The 24,811-nt window shown below is 40.9% G+C and overlaps 1 protein-coding gene and 1 long non-coding RNA gene across 3 annotated transcripts in view; one reads left to right on the forward strand and one right to left on the reverse strand.

The window, feature by feature from the left end:
- The window catches only part of rgs6 (regulator of G protein signaling 6), a 101,045-nt gene that overhangs the window by 53,348 nt on the left and 22,886 nt on the right, over positions 1-24,811 (reverse strand). The gene's annotated exons all lie outside the window — the stretch shown is intronic.
- Positions 8,374-24,811, forward strand: part of LOC309689602 — a 395,670-nt gene continuing 379,232 nt past the window's right edge. Inside the window, exon 1 of the long non-coding RNA XR_014271446.1 lies at positions 8,374-8,403. This is a non-coding gene — a long non-coding RNA (uncharacterized lncRNA). The remainder of the gene's footprint in view (positions 8,404-24,811) is intronic.

Consider the following 24,811-nt stretch of genomic DNA (forward strand, 5'->3'; position numbering starts at 1 on the left):
TTGCCAGGTGTGATAATGGTGACAGTAATAAAACGACCATTCTTATTTCTATTTATCTTTCATGGGAAAAACTTTGGATAAATTATTTCATATACAGTAATAACAAGATGTGCTGCAGGCAGACTTGGACTCCCATGGGCGAACAGGAAGAATGGAAAATAATCAGCCTCCCCCTCTGATGATTACTCACTCTCTGCCAGGTATGGATGCGTCTGGCTTTGAGACACGAGGTCAGCTCTGTTGGTGTCCCTCACTAGGAGCAATGAAAACTTGTCTGGATTGATTATTGCCCAGGGAGTGTTTGGCCTCAGTTCACTTTCTGCTGTCTGGCTGGCGGCTCTCTGCCAGACAGGAAACTCAAACACCGAGATTTTATGAGAACTTTGGCCTGTCGACTTCTTCCTCAGCGGTTAGTCACTTTCTCTTCGAACCCTGTGGTGAAATAGCATTTAGAAAGAAATCCTAATGATGCTTTGGAAATCAAATTCTAGCCTCAGTTTATTTAATATATTCTGGCACAGCTTCAAACTCTAATCTATATAGACAAGTAACCAGCTGAGAATTCCAAGGAATTATTAACAAGACAGTTAATAATGTACCCGTATGAAATATCTGCTTCTGGGTGGTAGTGACATACGGCTATAGTTGCCAAAAACAAATATGCTGTAAGACCTTGAATGTTAGCAAAGGATGTTTGCTAACGTGTTAGTGACTATATCCCTTTTGTTCTTCATGGCTTGTTTGTGCTTCTCTTTGTTCTTCATGCTCATTTATTCTCAAATATTTCACTTAAGAGGGAAAATTAGTTTTGCCAATCTGTAATGCTTTTGGCATAAGACAGTAGTCACTTATGAGCTCTATCATGTGCTGCCCAGACAAATTTCACAGCAAATAAAAGAAGGCCTCCAAGGCTTTCGTTGCTCACAGGACAAAGTGAGGGTTTTGTTTCTTCTGTTTAGAGCACATGTTTCTGCCCATTTGGTAAATTCTCTTTGATACAATTTTAGGAAAATTTACAGTGACCTTGCACAATGAACATTCATATTCCTTCTTTAGACTAAAGGCAAATGATCAGACAAGTGAGGAGACCTGGACAGGACACTCAAAGCCAACTGCTTTCTAATCAGCCGATCACATGGCAGCAATCGAATGCATTTAGGAATGCAAAAATAGTCAAACTGAGTCATCGGCGTAACTTTGTGCTGAACATTGGGGGGACTGAAATGAGTCAAGAAAATCAACAGCCTATTTATGCAAGATAATTCATAGTTTTATTGCGGGGGGGGGGGGGGGGGGTTATATTGGTTGGGTCTGATTATTGGAGGGGTCATAACCCCCTTAACCCCCCTGGAAATTACGCCCCTGAACTGAGTGCCAGAATTTGGAAAACATTTTAAGTGATTTTGAACACGGCATGGTTGTTGTTGTCCGAATGTTTCAGAAACAACTGATCTTCTGGGATTTTCCCGCAATGCCATCTCTACGATTTACAGAGAATGGTCTGAAAATAATCCTATGAGCAGCAATTCTCTGATTGAAAATTCCTTGTTGATGCTGCAGGTCAGAAAAATATGGCTGGGCTGCTTGGAGTGATAAGAAGGCAACAGTTCCTTAAATAACCACTCATTACAGCTAAGAGGAAGCAACTGTGAATTTACAACATGTTGAAGTGCCACTCCTGTCAGCTAGGAACAGGAAACTGAGGCTACAATTCGCATGGGCTCACCAAAATTGGACAACGGAAAACTGGAAAAACATATCCTGGTCTGATGAGTCCTGATTTGCGCTGCCACACTCAGATGATTCATTGTGCCTTGTATCAGCAGTTCAGGCTGCTGCTGCTGATATGTGGGATATTTTCTTGGAATGTTTTAGGCTTTGTAATACCACATGATCATTGTTTCCACAAAAAAAGAAAAAGAAAGAAAGAAAGAAAGAAAGAAAGAAAGAAAGAAAGAAAGAAAGAAAGAAAGAAAGAAAGAAAAGAATTTGACATTTCTGAAGGCAAAAATGTGTCCAACCCAGCAAAGTGTACCAAATAAATTGGTTAGCACGTGTATGTATATAATGAAAATGTACTTCCTGTTTCGCCATTAGAATCAAAAACTGGGTGGAAGCAAATCACATCAACGCGTGTATTGATTGAAATGTCCTTAAAAATATAACCTCAGTGCAATAAAGTCAGTGTAAGGAAGATAATGAAACATATGAATAATAAATATAATCTTTGCTTTGACAGAGCGTTAATGGGAGCTGAAGTTCTTAACTGCTTACAGCTGTTTGTTGAAGTTTATTAAATTTTTGTAGCCACAGCAGGAGGCGGACACCCTCAGCACAGATGAGAGAGACTCTGTTTTTATGGACATGGCACAAAAAGCACTTCATGAACTTATTGAAATCACAGTTTATCTTTGGTATTGACAGTTTTAACAGCAGGGGTGGGCAGTTCATTAACACGAGAAACTGGGACTGGGCTGCATTGATACGTTGAACTCAGTCCTGCTCAGTTTTAATTTAAACTTTTTATAAGCTTATTATAAAATCCCCTCCACAACAGTCCTAGTTTTTCCATGTGGGCCCCTGGGTAAATAAATTGCCCACCCCTGCCTAACAGGCTCTAACACCAAATGACATTCAGACAGTAGATCTGCCACAGAGAGATTATAGTAGTAAGCTATAGTCATATTACTTGTTATGCAACTGATGTCCTCGGGTTGAGTACTCTGGTGAGTCACAACTGTCTGGAGTTATTTAACTTGGTCATTTATTTTTCGGTTGGATTTGCAGCATTTTGAGTGCTTTTTTTTCTTTAGTGTTACTATTTTAATTTTGTGAAAATAGAAATATTATGCTCTGTAAGATTTCCAAATGGAATATTATTTCCCATTGTTTTGTTAACTAAAACAAAACTATTTGACTGAAATGGTCAGGTACATGGATTGTCCAAAGAAATGAATCTAAAGAAAAACTTGAAGAGACTTTCAGAAAACCTGGGGAGCTACTGTTCAAACCACTTTAAGAAACAATGATAAAGTTCCTTGAGAGCAAAATAATAAGGAATGAGGTGGCTCAAGACTTTTTCACTGTAGTGTATAGTAGTACTGTAAGTAGTAATATCAGTAAAGTTAACAACTAATCCTCTGGGATTAGTTGTTAATTTAGAGTTGCATTCATGAATGAGTAAAGTTGTATTGATGGATTTCCTATCAATGGCGTTGCAGCACTCTGTTTCATTATTTAAAGAAAAGCAGCATATCAAAGTATGATCTTCTTAAAAGGGCTCTATGGCCTTTCAAAAAATACTTTGATGCTTAACAGAATGGAAAAGGTTTGGATACGCCAGGGGCAGTCGACCAAGATGAGAGGTCACAACGCAGTAACTTCCGCACACCTAAAGACATCTCTGACACTGACCCGTCCATGTACATCAGTCTGCCATCCACTGTAGAATATGGATGTGTATGATAGTATTGCAAATAGAAAGCTTTTGTTCTCCAAAAAACTCCTTGTTCCTCATCTGCAGTTTGATGAATACCAGCTGGACAGGCATAAAAGCCTGCCATGTAAGGGAAAAAAACAGGGTGGTAGTGTTATGGTTTAGGTGTATTCTAATTATCAGGGACATGATTGATGGAGCAATAACTCCTGAATGTTAAGCACAAGACGAAGACGGTCATGATGCAAGACAGTGGCAAAGCCCACAGCTCCTCTCCCCCCAAAAACGGATTGATCAAAAGTTGCCAACAATATTAGACCTATTCCTTCTTACCTTTCCTTCCTCAAGCTTGTATAAAAACAGTCACTATTAGTGTAAAAAACACAAAAGGCCTTTGGGGGTGCAGCATGAGAGGACTTAATTCTAAGGCAACAAAAACACAATTAGTTATAGCTACAGCCAACTGCACACTAATGAAACTTCTGCAAGTGCACATTGGCACTTTAACATAACAAGAAAATATTGTTAATCAGCTGGTAAATATATGCTTAAGATGACAGTAAAATTTTCATTTTCAGCACATTTGTTTTTAAATTAATACTCCTCCATTAATACTAAGCCTCTCCAAATAAGGCTTAATACAGAAAAATACACAGTAATTTACATTTAAGGTAAACCAGAGTCTTTGACTAAACTTCAGGGAATATATTCAGGATGTGAATCCTGGATGTCACAGTGCTGCACTTTGTATGCATTTCATTTACCCAAATCACCGCACTGTGACTCTGGTACGTTTGATAAGTGTAATGCTTCAGTCATGATCATGATGTAAACCCCAAGAGGAAGACGGTGGCTGTTTTTTATTCTGCGCTAGCATTGCCTAAAGAGTATTCAAAGAGTAACTGTAACCAGCTTATTACTCATAGCTTCAAGTGACTAAAAACACCATCACAGAAATTAGGTTATACAACTTTACTATCAATTTTGAGCACGGAAATGTAAATACAGCCACGCACTGATGTACAGACCATAACATCTTATTTCCACAACAAAGGAGAGTAAAGTCCCATATGCCCCAAACAGCAGCTCCTTCTAACCAGCTGAAAGACCCTCTCCAGTTAATCAACTTTGTGTTTTGTGGAGGAAGACTGGCTCCAAGAACCTTATACCCATAAATAATTCATTATTTAACAGAAAGTCTTCTTGTTTTCATGCTTTGGTGCCAGCTTAATGTCAACTAGTGGTACAAGACTCAACACTAACAAGTGAAAATATGGCTAAAAGAACATTTTCACTTTCCCAGCAAACCCAAGGGCTGAAAGTGTTTGGCTGAGTCAGCCTTACATAAAGCACACCTCTCTCTTGAGAGAGTGGAGTAATAATCCGCAACTAAAGCAATATTTACAAATGTCTCTCAGACAGATGAACATCTCAACATTAAGGGTCCACTGAGGGGTCTCCATTAGCCAAAGCTATTGCACAGATTTCATCTTTGAACTCTTTGTACTGTTTAACACTTGTTTATTTTTTCGCTGTATTTTGGCTATCATTCGGCCTCATTTTTGAAAGATATTTCACTAGCTGGGACCACATCCTCGGTAACGATGAGGGATGAGGAAGTGTGAACTGGTGCTGCAGTTTGGGGAAGGCCTCGAAGGGGACTGGCGACGACTCTCAGGACGGGCAGATCACCATGTACTAACGAGATGTGAATGAAGTAAGGAAGAGAGAAGAAGAGAGGGAAAATGGGGGGGGGCATGAAAATCAGAACAGCAGGTATTGATGAAGGGGGGCCGGAGGGGGCATGAAGGGGGAGTGGTCCCGCTCCTGAAATTCAGATGATATCTCCACTTAAGTTGGGATCTGAGCCTTTCAGTGCCAACTAAAACGATGTGATGGACCACAACAGAAATTAATAAAGTGAAATAAGCTGAGCACTTGCACGTACTTTTCAGGCAGGTTTGCGTGTTTACTGTTCTTACTCAGTCGCACAGGTTTAGAAACCAGTCTGTGAAAATGTGTATTTGCTGACTGCTTGGTGAGTAGATGTTGAAGGTTTGTGACTGCCTGGATAATTGAGCATACATCAAGGCATTTTCAAATGTTATGACTTTTACTTTGAAAGGGAACTCTCACTACCACTCAGCTAGTTGACACGTTTCTTCAGACAAGTTGGGGCCTCCCATGCAAACTAGGGATGACCGAAGCAACTCCCAGGAACCAAAAGAATCATACGGCGGTTTTCCTATATACCTCTTTGATACCAAGTATCAGCAGCAACATTCAACAATCATCACTCACTAGTTGGTCAGGGAACACTTATTTTTCTAGTGGCAGGTGTTTGATAAGGAGCCATCAAGCGGTCTCTAGGCTCCTGTCGCTGTGGGATAACCTACTTTCTTGTTAGCCCACAAATGTAAGTAATGATGACTGAAGAGTATGTAGATATGTGTTGTGGTGCATGAACATGTTGATGCGTGAGGTGGTTACGTTTTCAGTTAATGGTAAACTGTATGAATGGTCCTTTGAGGTAAAGAAGGTATCACTGGAGTAAAAGATGCTCCCTCTGAGAGTGAACGAATACTAGAAAGAACAAAAATAGCGGGAATAGTTCACACAACACAGTTACCAGTGATCATTGGGGACAGTTCATTGGGGAAACATCACACCACTGACTAGTACTGTGAAATCTGCAAATGTCGACTTGTAATAGGAAATCATTATTGAAGGGTGAGACTGAGCAAACAGCTACAAACTTCTCTACAGAGCTAAATGACAGTTAGTTTGGGAAGTTGGATAACTGGGGGCTGCATGGGTGGCAGAAGGGCGTGAGTAAAAGAAAATAGTTCAGAACTGCTCTTTAAAAACTTAAAAATGAATATCAAGTAGTTCATTTTTCAACATACTGTGGAAGTTAGTTCAAAATGGGGAACTGCTATATGAACTTCTTACAAAGTGTAAATGTGCCCAGCATTGCATATTAGCCAACCCTAATTAACCCTCATATCAACTCAGGCATAGACAACATGTGTGAGTCTCTTTTCACATATTAACAAACCACTCTATATGTAACAAGGTATAATTCAAATGGGGTAACCATCTTTGAAAGACTTGTGATGAGTGACAAATTAGAATAATTGTTTTGCAAAACCCCCTAAAGCAAACGTTCAGCTTAAAGTCTGTCTTTTTTGATCAATTAAATGTAACTACCCAACCTATGAAATTACAGATTTTTGAACATTCAGCCTCGTTCAGATGAGGGATTCTTTTTCCCTCGTCTGTGTAACAGAGTTGTGCCAAAGCACAGAAAAGACTATTGAACAGCAGAATAGCAGAAGACATAGAGGACTACCAGGTTTGTACAGCAACCGAATGAAAGGTTCTACCAAATTCCCGAATCCTTTCCAACCACTTCAAACATTCTAATGACGTAAATGCATTCAATATTGCGGCTTGCCGCGAGGTACAGTTGGCTCATAAGACTGGTCATGTGTTGAGAATTACAATGTGCCTCCTCTTCCTAAGCCCTGCAGGTCTCTACTGCTGCATGTCTGTCAGCTCTCTGTACTTTGTTGCCAGTCCTTCTCCACCCAGCAGTCCTGATGGATATTGATCACTTGCTTTCTTTAAGCTCTGTCTGTCAGTCTAACCATCTGAAGCACTGCACCACCCTAACCCTATTAAATATTAATACCAGCTAGCAAAGGCCAATCTCATGGATCAATGCCTCTTGGTGAGTGAAGTGCTACAAACTTTGAAGAGAGGGAATCTGAATTTTTGGCTTTCTTCAAATCCAAGTAAGCGTTTTATTAAAGTCTTAAAGGTGTTATTTTGTTGCAGACAATAACTGTTACACAGCTGCATACTGAATTATCCCTTCATGCGCTTGGTTGTGGTTTTTCAAAGAGAGGGATTGAAGCAAAGAGTTTAATCACCCATGTCACTGAAGACTAGAGGAGAAAAGGCCGAGCCATGAAACAAACAATACGTTTATCTCAGGAGAAAGAGCAGATTTTCACTTTTAGCTACACAAAGGCTTCTTGTGATTGTTTTACAACCATTTTTCCTGAAATAGGAAGTTTCAAAAGAATGAAAAAAGTAGATGCAAATTGTCTCAATTTTCTGTTTGGATGGGGGCAACAAATTAACAGATTCACTACAACGTAACAGGAGTTTGCCTGAAGGCATTCAGGAAACGTGATAAGGAAAGGATTACACAGGAGGTAAATTAAGGAAATTGTTGACTCCTCTCTGAGAGTATGATTTGCACGACAGAGAGCGAGTGATAAAGCTGTGAAGCACAGAAAAGAAAAAAAATAATAAGCAGATCAAAATGGAAAAACAGATAAACAGAGATATGTAGGGAAAAAAAGGGAGACAAAAGAGAGACTGGGTTCATGTAATAGAGAGTCATGCCATTATAGATCAGGAAGGTTTTTCATTGATGGATGGCTTGATGTCTATATCTTAATGGACTCCGTTGATAGGCGAGCCAAGGGAGACAGAGATCTATAAAATCTATACTAATCTGGATTTGGTAAACACCTTTATCTTCTTTTTTCAGAATATGGGGGAATGCCATGTGAGGAATATAGCTCCTGTCTATCTATCCTGGCAGATTTATTCTGGATCCCAGTCTTTTATTTATCATACTCTTCAATCATTTTTGTCCTTGAGCTGCTGTCTCGAAGGCTCTTTCTATACTTCCTTCTCTAGAACTATTATACAACACCGTTGCTAGAGTTTCTTTTTTGTCTATATAATGCTTATTATGCTTAGGGGGCAATCGTGGCTCAAGAGTTGGGAGTTCGCCTTGTAATCGGAAGGTTGCTGGTTCGAGCCCCGGCTTGGACAGTCTCGGTCGTTGTGTCCTTGGGCAAGACAGTCCACCCGTTGCCTACTGGTGGTGGTCAGAGGGCCCGGTGGCGCCAGTGTCCGGCAGCCTCGCCTCTGTCAGTGCGCCCCAGGTCGGCTGTGGCTACAATGTAGCTTGCCATCACCAGTGTGTGAATGTGTGCGTGGATGGGTGGATGACTGGATATGTAAAGCGCTTTGGGGTCCTTAGGGACTAGTAAAGCGCTATATAAATACAGGCCATTTACCATTTACCATTTATTCTACATCAGCTTTCCAACCAGATCTTAAATAATACAGCCCAATAAAATGGTTTCATTACAGAAACCGTTCTCTATTTAAGGGGGACACACTTGTACTGCAAAATGAACCACAGCCACAAAGAGTCTATCAGAACTTTTTTTTAAAAATGCTGGAAGGCAGTTTGAATTGTTATGTACCACTGTATGTGGCTTGTAGAATGAAATGATGATCCTGTGCCTCAAAAAAGCAACAACAGTGAGCTGTAGCATACAGACCAGGTGTTAGACAAGAACTCTGAATATTTGATTTCGCAAAAAAGGTCTAAGGTTTGGCTTAAAATCCTTCTTTTTAAGCAGGCAGCGTAAATCGTGCTCGTCATCAGCTCATATTGTTCATCTTACAGCATATCAGCTGCTTACCAATCACACTGCTACTTGGCTGATCATGTTACCATTACTGATGATGCATATCACCGTCATCACTCTCCATCAGCACAAGTAATGGCTTTCTTGTTGCTGAGCAAGCCATTACAGCAACATCCCTGTTTTTGAGCTATGTTTTGCACATGTATTGATTGAGGCCCCCAGTGATACTCGGCCATATGGAGTAACTACCAGCCTATATCAAGACTGCAGCTGTAAGCAAAGGTGCTGAAAAAGTTGTTTACCAACAGGTGCGAAACTTTTTATTGATGAACAAATGCTTTAATAACTGCAGTGACACTGCACTCATAAAGATACTAAATGATTCACCTTAAAAGCAACTCAGGCAAAGCTCTAAGGACCAAATTATATATTAATTGAAGAGAAAGTCCTTTATCTGCAGTGGAAACTGTGCCACTGCACAGATGGCTATAGCCTGTGGGGTTCCACAGGGCCATTAAGGACCCATCTTGTTCAATCTTTTTATGCTTCCTGCTGAATCTCAGTGGCACTGCATTCAACAAATCAATGAGTAGGTGCTGCAAAATCCTGCTAAGCAGAGATATCGTTGGAGCACAGATAGAGAGACAAACAATCAATCCAGCGATCTTGGTGTTGTCTCAAATTTAGACAACAGTTTACTTAGTTTGCTCTATTTAGAGTTCATTTTATCAGCTATATCTAATCAGCAACTCCTTCATCTGATTATCATTTTTAACTGCAAAATAAGAACTAAAGAGAGAGCTTTTGCACCAGTGGCCCCCAAAGTCTGGAACTCTCCCCCTCTGAGCCTGAGATCTGTGGACTCTGATCTCATTTAAAATGCAGCTAAAACTCTTCTTTTTAACTCTACTTTGGGTCTGTGTGTGTGTGTGTGTGTGTGTGTGTGTGTGTGTGTGTGTGTGTGTGTGTGTGCGCGCGCGCGCGCGTGCGTTTTGATGTTGTAGTATTTTTGTTGTGAAGCACTCTGCAATATTTATCTTTAAAGGTTCTGTATAAATAACATTTTACTTACTCCATGGACCTTTAGGGGTCCTAACTAAAACTAGGAAACACAATCATACAATACCAAGTCTTCCAACCACCAGTCGCTTGGATAATTAATTTTAATATCTTACCACGAGTCTACAAATCAGTTGTTCTGGGCCCCACATATGTCTGACATGCTTGTGCTATATTAACCCTAACCTCCTTTTGAGTCACCAGAGGCTGTGTCAGAGCCAACATGAGACAGCACAGACCTGAATCAGTCACCCAGATGTTAGATAGCACTCACACTCCGTTACATAACATAAGTGAAAGCTAAAACCTGTCGGATTTTATGAAAACTATAAACTTTAACAGTCCAAGCTGTCATCTTAGTATTTGTTGTAAAATATACTTTAAGTGTATATTTTATTGTTTGCAATAGTTTTATTTTATACTTTTATTTCATTTCAGTTTACTTTAGGTTAGTATTTTATTTGTACTTCATTGATATTTAGATTCAGATTATATTTTTACTGCATTTTTACACACACTGGATTGCCTTGTCCAAGACCTCTCTTACTCTTGCAGAAAATCTTACTTTTACTCCACCTACAGATGGAAAGGTAACTGTGAGGACACTCTCGGAAATACACAGCATACAGATAGGACACGATGCAGAGTGAAGCAGGAATCTGATGTGTGGCAGCTCGAAGAGGCACGAGGATATTGACAGGAAGAGATAGAGGAGAAGGGGGAGAGGAGAAGCACAGCAAACTGTATTCAGGTTTAATCTTTCCTTATTCAGACAGTTTAGTGTGTGTGCGAAGGATTTTGGTAGTCCTTATCCTTGCTCACAAGCTTTTACAAAGCCTTAAGTTTTTCTCCATCTTGAGTAAAACTAGAAATTTGTCATAAGATTAGTGTCTCTTCTGTTCCTTTCTGCTGAGCCATTTCTTTTACAAGGCGTTGTTTAAAAACAGGACTGAGCTGGACAGGTTTTATAAAAATATGGATTTATTCATCAGCAACTTTGAGTGCTGATTAAATGACTTTTTACAAGTGAATGAAAACATTTGCAAAATAATTAACGAGCTGAGAGTTTCTTAAATAAACTTAAACACAGGGTCAGAGCCAGAACTGCATTACAAACCAACTGAATATTCATGGCAAGGTCTGTTTTTTAACACATGGTGATATCTTAAAATAACCAGTGGCATATGTAGGCATAGAAGACAGCGTGATATTTGGGTTATTTTTGTAAGTTTTCCACTGGCACTTCAATCTTTCCCATTTGTTGTCAGTTTAATAAGAGTTTGTTTTTAGTCAGTGAGTTTCTGTATTTGTATTAGTGGATTTCAAAGGATGCTGTTTTTCTAATGCAATTTTAAAAGAAAAACATCATTTCAAAGTGTCACTGCTCTAAAAGTAGCCATTTTCCACACTGTCACTTTTAACAATAGAAGCCCACATTCACATGTGACAGCTTAGATTGGAGCACTTGCTACAAATGGACAGTTTAAATAATCGCAGATGTAAAGCCAGCAGACATCTTATCTAATGACGCGTCTTGAAGAGGAAAACTAGATTTTAATGCTTTTTTAATATGTATATTGTCAAGCACGAGTCCAGCTAATTGAAATGTAGAGAAGATGTGAAAGATTGAAAGGTTTCTATTAAATTCCAAACACATGCAGACAGGGATGGGTTTTTTTTTAATCTCCCATTGTGTCACCTCTATTATAGGCATCCCTAAACACTGCTTTGTCTTGCTGTCAGTCATAAAAAGCTCACAGGTACAGCTCACTATTTCATCACAACTTGTGCTCCTGCTAGAAGGTCAGCAAAACAAGTCGGCAAAGGGGAACCAATGAAAGCCATTAAACATATTGCAACTTTCTGCCACTGAGTGATGGAGGCACGTGTAGATGTGAGCATGGCAGCTCATACACCAAATGTGTGTGGTCACAGTTCAGCATGTAAACAAAATTGCACATTAAATTATTTTGGAGAGAAGACAAATGTACAGCTAGGCAGTCAGCTTTTACAGACTACAGCTAACTGTAATGAAAACTGTCAGTCATGCAGTGTCGTGCATGTTTTTCTCAGATCAAAATGATTAGAAGCACATGAGCTAACAGTAATGTTAGTGAAATTTTCCTGCGCTTCCTCTGTTGTTGATGTGGATTCCCCTGAAGGAAATGCTGAAAGAAGGAAAGAGGTCAGCTGATCTCTCAGAGTGAAGCTAAGTTTGTAGGAATTAATCAAATTTGAAGATATTAGCAAATACAGCAGATAGATTACATAGAGAAAGCCATATTTCCCTTTAGCCGAACAACACTCAAAAAAATGAAATTGGGTGGTTGTTACATGCATAAGATCCAAACTTGTAATTTGAACTAAATAATTCCATGTTTCTATGGTGAACGTAATTAAATCATGTAGCATCTGCATGAAATTCAGCAACTTAATTTGTTCTTGTTGAGATGACATCATACAATCTAGTAAGAGTGGCTGGATCCAGGCAACTAACCACTCTTATTTTTATTTATTTTATTTTTTTTATTTACGTCTGTTCTTGATTATATGTTTATTTTGGATTATTTGTGTTTATATAGGTTGTTTAATAAAAAGAGAATAACAAAAAAAGAAAAACCAGTCTTGAGATATTTCTTGGCCCAGTCTTGACGTTTCAGCTTGTGTGTCTTGTTCAGTGGTGGTCATCTTTCAGCCTTTCTTACCTTGGCCATGTCTCTGAGTATTGCACACCTTGTGCTTTTGGGCACTCCAGTGATGTTGCAGCTCTGAAATATGGCCAAACTGGTGGCAAGTGGCATCTTGGCAGCTGCACGCTTGACTTTTCTCAGTTCATGGGCAGTTATTTTGCGCCTTGGGTTTTCCACACGCTTCTTGCGACCCTGTTGACTATTTTGAATGAAACGCTTGATTGTTCGATGATCACGCTTCAGAAGCTTTGCAATTTTGAGACTGCTGCATCCCTCTGCAAGATATCTCACTATTTTTGACTTTTCTGAGCCTGTCAAGTCCTTCTTTTGACCCATTTTGCCAAAGGAAAGGATGTTGCCTAATAATTATGCACACCTGATATAGGGTGTTGATGTCATTAGACCACACCCCTTCTCATTACAGTGATGCACATCACCTAATATGCTTAATTGGTAGTAGGCTTTCAAGCCTATACAGCTTGGAGTAAGACAACATGCATGAAGAGGATGATGTGGACAAAATACTCATTTGCCTAATAATTCTGCACTCCCTGTATAATGGGACGCGACATTGCAAAGAGTGATATTATGAAACATTTTCCTCCTAGATGTCCTACGACATCAACTCTAATCTGTATTATTGTAAAGCAGAAGCATTTAGGAACCGCAGCAACTTAATCGTGATGTGGCAGATGTCGTAAAATTGTAGCGTAAATGTTTACCACTACGATGCTGAATTGGTAACTGCAGAACTCCTTTTTTTTTTTTTTTTTTTTTTTTTTGCCTGTCCCGTTTGGCTCTTTTGCCATCAGAATTGTTGTCTAAAGGCAAAGAAAGATGCCCAACGGATTTACTTTACCAAATTGACCATCCCAGCCTTGCCATAATGGTCCATTTGATTCACCTTTTATTATTTATTTTATTTTCACTTACTGAATACGGGACAGACTCGAACTGCAGAACTCCTAACCTCCTCTGGCATTACATCATCTCAAACTGTGGACTAAAAAGTTTGAGATCAGCAGGCTACACCATCCTGATCCACTTCATCTAAATTCATTTGCAACCAAATTGACACCCAAGCTCCAAACTTCATCTTACCTAACATGATATCTGTTTTTATGAATAACAGCCTTATTTAATAATCCTACTTTCACACCTAATACTCTCCACGTATACACATTTTCTACAAGTTTCTTGAACAGCTAGTTTGACAAAAGACTCATGTAAGCTTTTGACTTGCCGAGGTTTTGGTTGCCTTTAAGTAAATGTGTTTGGCTTTAGTAATGTTATGTTTCATTTCTTTGGTGACACGCGTCTCCTTTATGACTTTTTCAAACACTGATGTTTTTGAGTCACACATGCTTCTAAATACTTTATACAGTTTATATATGAACATTTATTTTTTGGCCTAAATTCAAGTAAATGACTTAAACTTTACCCTTAAGTTACCATATAAAGTAATGAGATGGAAAATGATGCAGATGCTTTTTCATATCCTCTAAGTTGCATTTAAAACAACATTGTATGACTGCGAGACCAAAACTCAGTGTCACAGCCATGACATATCACTTCCGGGCTTCAGCCTCATTACAGTATTACCCTCACTCGTATTCACTCTGTATTTTGACAAATGTTTTGCTGCTTCTTCTGTTAGCGAGGTGTTGTGTCCACACATACTATTGCATTTGTTCTGTAGATGCATTTACCAGAAGCGCTAGAGGGCGCTAGTGAGTATGTTGTTCTGGTTGTGGTTTTGAAGAAGAAAAAAGAAAAATAAAGAAAGGAGTCAACTCCGGTAATCCTCTGTTCCTACCTGCGTGTGTGTGTAATGCTTGCTGAACTAACACCACACAACAAGTGGCGACGAGAGTAGTGGTGATTAAGTTATGGCTCTGCTCTCTTTGCAACCCCCGGCTGTGTTCCTGGATTGCCCGGGCGAACCGAAAATTCCATTTGCTGCGTGGAAAAAGTTGTTCGATAACTACTTGCTGGCGATCGGGGGTAATGACTTTGCTACGGAGAGGAAGAGGGCCCTGCTCATTCACTGCTTGGGAACGGAGGGACAACGAATCTACAGTGCCTTACCACTCGCTACGGATGATTACGAGGGATCCGTAAAGGCTTTGGAAACGTACTTTCATCCTAAAGTCAATGTTGTCGCCGAGAGATACCGTTTCAGGCAACGAGCCCAAGCTGTCGGTGAGTCTACAGATCACTACGTTGCAGCACTGCGTGAGCTCGTGAAACAATGTAAGTTCGGGGCTATGGAGAATGAAATGTTGCGGGATCAACTTGTAGAGAAGACAAATAATGCTCGTATACGTGAAAGACTGCTGATGGAGGAGGATTTGACGCTCGATCGAGCTTTGGAAATTGCTAGGCGTACAGAGGCTGCAATAGCTGATGCAAAGGCCATTGCTGTCGGTGAAACAAAGCCTGTTGCCGCTGTTCAAGTACAAAAGAAGATGCGCAAGCCAAAATACAAAGCAGCTAAAAAAACGGATACAGCTCCGACGTGCTACCGTTGTGGTTCAGCTGATCACAAAGCCAATGATAAATCCTGCCTCGCAAAAGACTGCAAATGTAATACGTGTGGGAAAATCGGACATTTTTCGAGAGTGTGTAAATCTTCTCATAAGCTTGTTAATGAAGTGACTGTTCCTGAAATGTGTGTTTTAACTGTTGACAATTGTGTCAGTGGTGACCCGGCTAAATTGATGTGCACTGTTGCTGTCACTGTACCAAATACTGCGCAGGCATGCACTGTTAAGCTACTAGTAGACACAGGGTCTGGTGTTTCCATACTGCCTGAACATGTTTACAGCACAAATTTTGGCTCAGTTAAGTAATCCAGCTGTTCAGCTTATTACATATTCAAAAGAGAAACTGGATGTATTAGGGTGTCTTAGAGCTGACATTACTTACAATGGCAAGAGTGCCTCCACAGATCTCTACATTGTGAGAACAGGAACACCCATACTGGGAATGGACTTGGTGACTGCCCTCCAGCTACACATAAAAGGGGGACAATTAGTCCTTGACAGTCCCAAGGTCTGTGCTGCACTCCAGCAAACCTCGGCTCTGCCCACTCAATGTAAACAGGAATGTGAGTCTCCAGTTGCATTCGGATGTGCAAAGGACTTTGTACATAAAGTGAAGGTGCGACCTGAAGTGAAGCCAATACAGCAGAAACTTCGACGCTTACCCCTGTCAGTCCGTGATGCTGTTTCCGCAGAACTCAAGAACCTTGAGGAACATGGCATCATAGAGAAAATTGATGCATCTGAATGGGTCTCCCCGATTGTAGTCACTAGAAGGAAGACTGGTGGCATACGCATGTGCGTTGATTTGAGAGAACCTAACAAAGCGGTGGTCGCTGACAGTCATCCCTTGCCACTGATAGAGGACATACTGTCTGAGCTGCGTGGGGCTGTCATGTTCTCCACCCTGGATCTTAAATCCGCCTACCATCAGCTAAAACTACATGAAGAGAGTAGAGGGCTCACTGCTTTCATTACACATGAAGGACTGTACCAGTACTGCAGAGTTCCCTATGGGTTGAGTTCAGCACCTGCAGCCTTCCAAAAGATGATGACACAAATCCTACGCGGCCAGAAAGGGGTGCAATGCTACCTTGATGATGTCATCATATACGGAACGTCAGAAGCTGAACATGAGGCCAACTTGCGTGCTGTGTTACACAGAATCAACAATGCAGGACTGAAACTCAATGTTGACAAATGTCAACTCCGTCAAACTACTCTGAGCTTTTTGGGTCAAAAGATCGGTCCAGAAGGTCTGCTGCCAGATGACTCTCATGTCACTGCCATCCTGCATGCTCCGCCCCCTACTGATCCTGCAACCCTGCGCTCATTTCTTGGCTTGAGTGCTTGGTACAGCAAGTTTGTGCCAAATTACGCGACTGTTGTTGAACCTATGAGAGCTCTTCTCCGTAAGGACTGTTCATTACACTGGAACGACGCAGCTCAAGCAGCGTTTGATCAAGTCAAGCGGTTAATCGTGCACAGCCCTGCCCTGGTGATGTTCGACCCCAGTAAGCCAACCATAGTCTCAACAGATGCCTCAGACTACGGTGTAGGTGCTGTTTTGACTCAACTTGACGGTAATGATGCAGAACATACTGTTGCATTTGCATCTCGCAGCTTGTCTGATGCAGAGAGGAAATACTCAATCGTTGAGAAGGAAGCTCTAGCTTGCGTCTGGGCTGCTGAAAAATGGCGCACATGGCTCTGGGGCAGAAAATTCCTCCTACGAACAGATCACCAAGCACTGACAACACTGCTGACTACTAAGGGCAATAACAGAGCTGGTCTACGCATAGCCAGATGGTCAGCTCGCCTGTTGGAGTTTGATTATGAAGTGGAATATAGAACTGGGTCACTGAACCATGTTGCTGATTGTCTTTCTAGGCTCCCACTTTCCGAGACAGACATGGCATGTGCAGAGGATGTGGAGTCAGTTGCAGCCATCCTCACTGATCTGAGTGCTGTGTCTGAGGATGACTTCAAGTCAGGGTGCAAAGACTGTCCAGTGTTCGCAAAGCTCCGTGTGCAGATACAGAAAGGCTGGCCTGCTAGGAAGACGTCACTGGATCCTGACTTACAGCCGTACTTCCCAATCCGCCATGAACTCGCGCTCTTGAACGAGTGCATCATCAGAGGTACACATCGATTGCTAGTGCCTGAGTCGTTGCAGAAAAAACTCACTGATATAGCTCATGAAACTCACCAAGGCATCGTCCGTACCAAACAACGCCTGAGGGAAATGTACTGGTGGCCCAAAATGGATTGTCATGTAGAGACACTGATAAAGAATTGTGCAACGTGCAGACAGAATGACAAGTCCACTGTCACCCATGATGCTCCACTCCAACCCATTCCTTTACCAGCTGCTGCTTGGGAAAAGGTGTCTGTGGACATCATAGGCCCTTTTGAAATAGCCCCTTCTGACTGTAGATTTGCCATCACATTGGTAGACTACTTTAGCAAGTGGCCTGAAGTAGCTTTTGCTCCCCGAGCTGATGCGGCTACTATCATTCAATTCCTTTCTGTAGTTTTCTCTCGTGAAGGGAATCCAAAGACACTGATAAGTGACAATGGCTCTCAATTTCTCTCTGCTGAGTTCACTGACTTCCTGAAAAGCAGGGGAATCCAACACCTGAGATCCTCAGCGTATTACCCAAGAGCTAATGGGGAAGTTGAGAGATTCAATAGATGCATTAAAGACTGCCTACAGACTGCCTCGATTCAAGGACAACCCTGGAAATCGTTCCTGAGAACTTACCTGATGGACTACAGAGCAACCCCTCATTCAACAACTGGAGTTTCCCCTTCAGAACTGCTCCATGGACGACGAATGAGAACAAAGTTACAGGTAATGGATATGCCTGTTCCTCAGACAGAGAGGCATACCATGTGCGAAAGAGTTAAGAATAAGCAAATGAAAATGAAAGAATACACTGATGCTCGCAGACACGCCAAACCATCCAACTTTCAGCCTGGTGACAAGGTACGGGTTAGGAAGCCGTGGAAGGTAAAGAAAGGCGAGTTAAAGTTTTCCAAACCAAGGACTGTCATGACAAGGAAAGGACCAAACACTTATTTGCTGGATGATGGACAGACCTGGAACGCCTCACACTTATCGGCTCTGTCAGAGCTGAACGCAGGTACTGATTCTGACACAACAATGGACTGTCATAAACCAGGAACTGATCTAGCATCTAACTCTGAGTCTGATAGTAGGCTTAGCCCCACCAGGATGAGGAACCCACCTTGCTGGACCCAAGACTTTGTCATGGGAAAGTGAATGTTACTGAGTAATGTGAAATATGTTAAACGTGTATTAGGTGACATACATCAGAATGATGAAGTCAGGTTCACATAAGAAATCCTTGTCCAAAGGGGGAGATGTTGTGTCCACACATACTATTGCATTTGTTCTGTAGATGCATTTACCAGAAGCGCTAGAGGGCGCTAGTGAGTATGTTGTTCTGGTTGTGGTTTTGAAGAAGAAAAAAGAAAAATAAAGAAAGGAGTCAACTCCGGTAATCCTCTGTTCCTACCTGCGTGTGTGTGTAATGCTTGCTGAACTAACACCACACAACACGAGGACCTCTTCAACCTCTACCTGCTTTGATTCCGTTTTCTTTTCATGCACCCTGGGCGGTCTTTATTTCTAAAAGGTTTCCCTTGGGGGGATTTAATTGCACTGCTCCCTGCTTGTTTTCTAAAGAGGATATTCTTGTTTTGAAGCAGCAGGGAGTATGTGTAAAAGTAGCATCATGCCACGAGTGTTTTTGCAAAAATTAAAGCTTCGGGACATGGGTTCATTCATAGATGTGTGAATGAACCTAACCTTTCATTTAGTAGTTTTAAGCTAACCTATTGCTCCAACACATTTACAAATTGTCCTTGCACCCATGGGTATCTGCTCTCTCCTTGTCTGAGATTAGGCTAGAATTTTAACTAGTGTGCAAACCATGAGATCGTGAGATCTCACATGGTCTGTTTTCACATGCAAGCATCCACAGCCTTTGAAGCAATTTACTTTACTTTCTTGTTTAACAGAAGAATATGCTTTACAAGATGCCCACTGTTGCACAGCCTCACTTGGCTCTACTTGTTCAAGGTAAGTGCTGCTTAATTAGAAAACACAAGTACTGTCCATTATTGAAACCAATGCAATGTGAGCTTGCAGCTTTGAGTGAAAACACTCTTAACACGTTTTGGTTTCACAGCCAAAGAAAATTTAAGGGCAGCACTGAAAATGCCAACAACAATCAACAGGCAGCTAATAAAACTTATGCTGGTGCTTCAGCTGCCAGCTCCCACAGCAGGGTCCTCTAGACAACAACGTCCGGGGAGAAACACTGCACCAGGTGCAGCTGAAGAGCTCTATAGCAAGCACTTTATTTTAAATGTCCAACCCTATGGAAAGGGAGAATGAAAATTAAGTTTGAAAGCAGTTATACAACAGGCAGAAGTATCAATATGTTTTGCTATTGAAAGTGGAAAGCAGAAGAGACACATCATGGCTCACTAATTATTGTTATCTCTTCTAAATCAGCAGAGTTAATCAGACCGAGACTTCTCTTGTCCATATCTTTTAAGGTTAGCCTGTGTATTAGCTGTAAAATGTGTAATTATTATGCCTGGATGGCAATAATAGCAAAGAAATTATTGTGGAAAGCGCAACAACAGAACTAATAAAATGCCATAGCTTTGTGATATCATTTTATAATGCTGTTCCAATTTGATATCAAACAAACAAACAAAATCCTCATATTTCTGTAATGTGTGAGTACAGGGTAATTAATGCATCTGATCTTCATGCTGCTTATCTACTTACTGTAATTCACATTACAAAACAAAAGGTCTTGATTTCTTTTAAAGAATGTGTTTACTTCTGTTCCCTCTTACCTTAGCAGGCCTTGGACCACAGAATAAAATGATGACTCGAAAAAAAAAATGGAAAAGGCACTAGCTGTTGTTCTTATATAACAAGAGCTAGTGTGTTGGCTAATGTGTGCCTATACTGGGTTTCTGTTATGGACTGTACTGTCCATCACATGCCCCAATAGCCATGGGGTGCTTCACACACTGGTTTTAACCCCAATAAGTCCACACGCACTGAGCTGCTAAGTGTCCCTTGGCTCTTTTCCAAGTGGAGCTGAGACATTGTCTGGCCTACTTCTCACTTTGCTCAAGTATTATTCTCAGCCAACACTGAAACTAAACCGCACAGTAAAGACACAGATAGCCTAGAGGGAAGTGAGAGAGAGATGGCCTGCATGGCCTGCATTTGTATAGCGCTTTTCTAGTCCATAGGACCCCAAAGCGCTTTACACTACATTCAGTCATCCACCCATTCACACACACATTCACACACTGGCGATAGCAAGCTACATTGTAGCCACAGCTGCCCTGGGGCGCACTGACAGAGGCGAGGCTGCCGGACACAGGCGCCACCGGGCCCTCTGACCACCAGTGGTGGTCAGAGGGCCCGGAGAGACAGAGAGAAGAGACGGGGGAGAAGAGAGAGAAGAAGAAAATAATAGGGTGTGGTGCAAAAGACAAGCAAGGATAAACAAGAAAGTCGTGTGAGTGGATAATATCATGCTATCAACAGACCATACCTGCCGACAGGTATAAGATCCAGGAATCTGAGGGATTGTCAAGCCTGTTTCTATTTCTAGTTGTAGCATATTCAGACTATTTAATGAAATTAATGACAAACATAACATCAGCTACATGCAAAAAGACTTTCTGATGTCATGAAGTGAGACTACGATATATTAAATCGAACATTTTTATGACATCTCAGCATCTTCAGTGTCACACATTGTTGGTGGTCCCATTCGACTCATGATGCTTTTGTCAAACCACATACAGTGTCCATCTTGGAATATTTGACTGATAAAAGTTGGAAAATAGTTGTCTGCACAGGAATTGACAACTGCTGAGAGAAACCCAAACCAGGAAAAACTAAAATAATTGTACCCATCAATGCCAATATCAAATACAAACTGTGCTGGCTAGGATAAGCTCAGCTCGCTGTATATTCAGGCCAATGCAGTTTCCCTCAGTGTGAGAGAAGCAAATTAGTAAAAGTACAAAATCTATATTTTTAAAGATCAGTTTAAGAGACAATGAAAGAAGTTGCTGTTTTGTGATGATGGCAAAGAGAACAAATAAAGTGAAGAAAGGACTGATTGCAACATGGGAAGAAAGTCTTACTTTCATATCATCCATATAAAGTGTGGGTTGTCTTTTTCCTTTGTGTATGTCTGGCTTTTGTTTATCCATCTAAGTTTTCTAATGGACTTGGGGATACATGTTGAGTGTACCTAGCAAAAAAAAAAAAAAAAATCACATTCATTAATCATAACCTGCCACTTGGTGCTGCAGCCTGTGCTGCTTTGGTTTCTGCCATCCTGGAGCTCCTCAGATAAACTCAAGTACCATTACACCTCGTCCAACATACTATAATGGCCCAGATCCACACAGCCCTAGCCTCTCGCTTTGTCTATAGCAACACAAACCCTCATGGTGCCGCCTTCTAGTATGGATACTTAGAGTAGATGAGTCTGAAAGTGAGAAGACAGTGAGCGGCAGTTTCCTGGGTGAAATTGCCTTGTTGATGCCAGAGATCGGGGGAGACTAGCCACACAGAAAGTATGTCTGAATGCACAACATGTCAAACACTGAAGTCAATGGATTACAACAGCAGAAGACCACAATAGGTGCCATTCCTGTTAGCTAAGAACAGGAAACTGAGGATACAGTTCACACAGGCTCATCAAAATTAAACAACATAAGAGTGTAAAAGCATCTCTGGCTTGGTGATTCTTGATTTCTGATTTTCTTGAATTTTCAATGGTTGGGTCAGAATGTGGTTGAGACAACATGGTTCAGGTTGGTGGTCATAGCGTAATGGTATGAGGTATTTTCTTGGCACACTTTGGACCCCTTAATATCAACTGAGCATGGTTTAAATGCCCCAGCCTGCCAGAGTATTGTTGATGACCATGTCCATCCCTTTATGGCCACAGTCTACATCTTCTGATGGCTGCTTACAGCAGGATAACACCATGTCACAAAGCTGAAATCATATCAAACTGGTTTCTTGAACATGACTCACGGGTTCACTGCACTAAAATAGCTCCCACAAGCCACAAGATCTCAGTACAACAGAGACATCACAGATGTCCAGCTGATAAATGATACAAATAATGCAGCTGTATGACACTATCATGTCAACATGGATCAACATCTCTCAGGAACGTTTCCTTGTTGAAACTGTGTCATAAAAAATAAGGCTGTACTGCAGGCAAAAGGCAACCTGGTTCTAGTAAGGTTTACTTTGGAGCGATAAATCTGTGCAATGTTACATAATATTTCTAGTTAAGTGTACAGAATTACTGTAGAGCACATACACAGGAAAGCCTTCACTTTTGTTACAGTTAGAAATTGTAGCTGCACTGTAAAACAACAGTTTTATACTAGTAAACCTTGCTGCCAGAACTTGGGAAAAATGGATCATTTAACTATTGATTGATTAAAAGTTTGTCATAATTCTTTGACGTGTTAAATTTTAGAGCTCTCAAGGAACCTTAAGGCTCCTGGGGAGCTGAATCCAAGGATTCTGACATATAGACAGAAACCGATTGTGTCAAATTAGGAAATTATCAGAGCTTAAAATGTGCAGTCCAGTAATCCACTGGTACTATTCTCTTAAAGCAACCCTGTCAAAGGTGTTTACTATCCATCCATCCATCCATTCGCTTCTGCTTATCCTTTTCAGGGTCGCGGGGAGCGCTGGAGCCTATCCCAGCTGTCATAGGGCGAGAGGCAGGGTACGCCCTGGACAGGTCGCCAGTCTGTCGCAGGGCCAACACACAGGGACAGACAACCATTCACACTCACATTCACTCGCACATTCACACCTAGTGGCAGTTTGGATTATTCAATTAACCTATCCCCACAAGCTGCATGTCTTTGGACGGTGGGAGGAAGCCGAAGGAGCCACACAGAAAAGACCCCGGCCTGATGGTGAAATTGAACTCAGGCAACAATGCTAACCACCATGCCACCGTGTGTTTACTAAAACACTCTAAATGAGGCTCGTCTTCCTAGAAATAGAAGTGGTTGCTCAGATTCTTTATGATAATGTCTCCTTGTGAATGTGGAGATGATTCATTCATGTTCAAATCCTGCAAGTAACCACTTCCTATTCATTTGAAATATTTAATATTTTTGTACCTCTGTAGTCGGGACTATCCCGACCCAGCTGGAGGGGGATAAGGGAGACTGCGTTCAATGGGCTGTGCTGCTTCATTATTTTGGCTCGATCTGCTTGCCTGGCTGCCACGAATTAACAAAACAGGTGTCACTACATTGGGCTGAAGCAGCTTCACAGTGCATTAGCACAATAATGGCTGCAGGTGTATTTATTCACAGTTGAGCTCAACCTTCTATCCAAATATTAACACCTTTCTGAATATATTCACTTCCACACTGAAGAGCTCTCTCTCTTTCTCACACTCTCTTTTTTTCATAATCGTGTCTCAGTGCGGGGAATGTGTGCGTACACGTTTAAGCTTTGTGTCGCTGTAGTCCTTTCATATGCAGTCCTTTGTAATTTCTGCCAAAAAGCGACAGGAGGTTGTACTATGTCTCATTATGGCATAGAAAAGGCTTTTGTCATTGTTTCCTTAACAAAACAATATGGTAATCCCTATTACAGCATGAATATCTGTGGGATTAATTAGGGATTAAACAATTTGCCCACAGGACAAGACCGCTGTATAACCGACAAAGAATTATGGCAGCACAGAGCCCAGATAAACAATAAACTGCACAGTTATCAAATGATATCACCCGTGCTTATGAATTGCCATCTGCATCATAAATATCTTTCATACACAATCTCCACTCTGGTACGCCTACACAATAGCTAATATTTGTTCTAATATTAACAATGTTTCTTTAATATTTCTTGATGGTTTTGTATGTATATTACTTGTTTATGCTTCTGGCTACAGATTAGTGTTTTTTCCCTCACTGGTGCATTTTTCTGATTTGTGTTTAATCATTGGCTGAACATCAAATCTCTTATGGAATATTAATGAAATTACAAATATAGAATCAAAATACAAGTTAAGATGACATTTTTCCAGTGAAATGGGATACTGTGTTCTTTGATGTCACTTCAAACGTTGTTTAAATGCAAATTTTTGCTGTTCACTTCACAATGTGAAAACATTGTCTCAAAGGCTTACAGATACATGACATTCTATTATATTTTTAGCAGTGTTGAAAGTGTAACAGGACCCAAAGTTTTAAAAAGTATCACAAGTGCAAAAAAAGAAGTGCAAATCAAAAAGTGCCTGACAAAACCCAGGCAAACAAATAATAAAGCCAAAAATCCACAAATAAACAGAAAATATGTATGTACAAACATGGAGAAAAGGACAAACAAGAGACAACAATCAGATGTTTTGCATCAGTAGCTTACATGAAAACCTGGAAAGCCTGACTTACACAGACAACATAAAACAAACAAAAAATAAAGTAAAAAAAAAAAGCAGTGCTAAGAACATTCAGGGAAATATACTTAAAACCAAAAGTAGCCACTGCGTG

The sequence above is a fragment of the Aulonocara stuartgranti genome (assembly GCF_965226115.1).
Source record: "Aulonocara stuartgranti genome assembly, chromosome: 15".
In the NCBI taxonomy this organism is placed as follows: Eukaryota; Metazoa; Chordata; class Actinopteri; order Cichliformes; family Cichlidae; genus Aulonocara; species Aulonocara stuartgranti.